Here is a 2,391-nt window from a genome sequence, read left to right on the forward strand (position 1 = left end):
AACTAAGGGGCTCTGGGCTGCGAAGGGATTGGCTCCTCACTGGGAGAGATCCTTTGACTGGCAGCATAGTAGGCATCTGTATACATACGTACAACTGTCCTTGTCCTTTCCTCCAACACACGTTTCAGCAAGCAGAGACTCGGGGAGTCCTTCTCCCCCCTTTATGCCTTTCAGGATGCAAGTTGCTCTTTTTGAAGCCTATCTCTCTTCAAAGTCCTCCTTGGCGTGCTTTTAAAATCAGTTTTACCCGTAAAAATGATGGACATGTGGGAGAAAGTGAAGGGTACTGAGCAATACTTTTCCAACCCTGCCTTTCTCGATGGCACTGGGCCTCGCATGCATACCTCACGCCAGCCTTACCCCACGTATTACAGTTTTGGTTACATTTGATTACGTTTATATATTAAGCCTGTGTAACACTTATTGTTCAACCTGCTGTTGATTTTCAAGTGTAAGATATGAGCCCCTTAATGGCAGAACCTGTGTTGTCTTTGTCATTGTCTCCCCAGGGTCTGGCATATCAGGTTCATAATAAATGTTTATTACTCCTTGAGTTATGACTATCACACCTTGTGGATATGTGATAGAGACTGTGTGAAAAAGCTTATATTTTATTCTGAAAAAAAGTTTATAATTGAAATTACAAGGATTAGATGGAGAAGGAGAAGAGAGAAATCGTTGGGAGGTACGCAGCACTTTATCCAGCTCTCCAGTTGCAGAATCACAGTATTAACCCGGTGTTTGTTTATGCTCCTTTGGAAATGTATTAGTTAGAAATGCAGAGCAAATGTAACTGAGAGAAGCCTATAGCATGCCGAGACATACCTAAGGAGAATGCTAACTTAGTACAAATTATCTTGCCTTCATCCTCAGGAGGGCAATAAATCTCAATTCATATAACCTGAAATGGGAGAGAGAGAGAGAGAGAGAGAGAGAGAGAGAGAGAGAGAGAGAGTTAGTTTTCACCTTCCTGTCCTTAGGAGACAGGAAAAGAATAATGTAAGATGGCATCTCATTCCATTCTTCTGGTGCCCTCAGCCAATCTGCAAGTAACGCAAGTAACATCCATAGTTAGGGGGCAAGGCGCGATGTGTGTGGATCCTAGTTGTGGGTTAGAATCACATGCCTGAATTAGCCCCTTTTGCCTGGCGGGCGTGATTTGAAATGTGTCTAAACTTTAAATTATACAAAATGTATTTCTGGAGAATATCTTTCTCCTCCCACATGGGGATGCATTTTATGCTGGTAGATGACAGATCGAGTTGTTAAGGCCATCAGTGGTTTGAGCGAGAAAAACTGCATGCAGGCTGCGTAGAACACGCTTCCTGTTATCTCTGGGCCAGCATTCTCCTAAGAATGCAGAATTTCCCATTAGTGTTCAAAGTTTATTAATTAAACATTTTGGACTGTAAGCAGAGCTAAATGAACATGTAGTATAGCTATAAAGTGATATTTTATATCTGCCACCAATTAAAGTTACATGCCATAAAAATAATTGGCTCCCGCAAAACAAACACACACATGGATTGAGTTTCACTTGGAATTTCCTCTGGCTGGCTGAATGTATGCCAAGTGCTTTGTAAAGTGCTGTATACAAAAAATCCAATAGGCCTTGGTGTTTTTTATATTTACGGAGTGTGTATGGACTTCAGTGAGAGTTTTATTTCCTTCAGAGGCCATTGTGGTTCACCATGGTTACTCTAATTTCACATAAAAAGTAAAAATAATCCTTTGGGGTAAAGGATATATCCCTATAATGTGTATCTTTACTTAATAATTCTTATTTATTCAACATGTATTTATGAAATGATTATGTTCCAGGCACTTTGCAATGAGAATAGGAAGATGAATAAAACTTCAGTGGTTCACCCTCCAGTAACTTATGCCCGAACCAGTTTGTTATCAAACATAACTTTCTATTTGCTGCTTTTCTGATGTCATCTTATAGCCACATATTGAAAGAATGACCTGAATAAAGGTGCTTCAGCTTTTACTTTGATCATTTAAATTAATAAAAATATCAATATCTGCTTTATGCACAGTACTTACTGTTTTCAGAATCTACTAAGTCTACTTTTGTGGGGTTTGTACATTTATTGACAACCAGTTTATTAATTCCCATTTTATAGGTGAAGAAAGTAAATATTAGGTCACAAATATATAGAAAGCTGGCTACATTAAGTTTTTTTTAAAATTTTTTATTGATTAATGTATTACAAATGTGTCTTTATCCCCCCATTGTCCCCTCATCCCCCCAGTCTTGCCTTCACCCTCACCCCCTGTTGTCTGCGTCCATCGCTTATGCTTATATGCATGCATACAAGTCCTTTGGTTGAACTCTCCCTCTTACTCCCACCCTCCCTACCTTCCCTCTGAGGTTTGTGCATCTGG

The 2,391-nt window shown here is 39.6% G+C and overlaps 1 protein-coding gene across 1 annotated transcript in view; it reads left to right on the plus strand.

Annotated features, from left to right (window-relative positions):
* The window catches only part of SKAP2 (src kinase associated phosphoprotein 2), a 148,163-nt gene that overhangs the window by 65,150 nt on the left and 80,622 nt on the right, over nt 1-2,391 (plus strand). The window lies entirely within an intron of this gene.

Source organism: Myotis davidii, unplaced genomic scaffold, assembly GCF_000327345.1.
Source record: "Myotis davidii unplaced genomic scaffold, ASM32734v1 scaffold168, whole genome shotgun sequence".
NCBI classification, from domain to species: Eukaryota; Metazoa; Chordata; class Mammalia; order Chiroptera; family Vespertilionidae; genus Myotis; species Myotis davidii.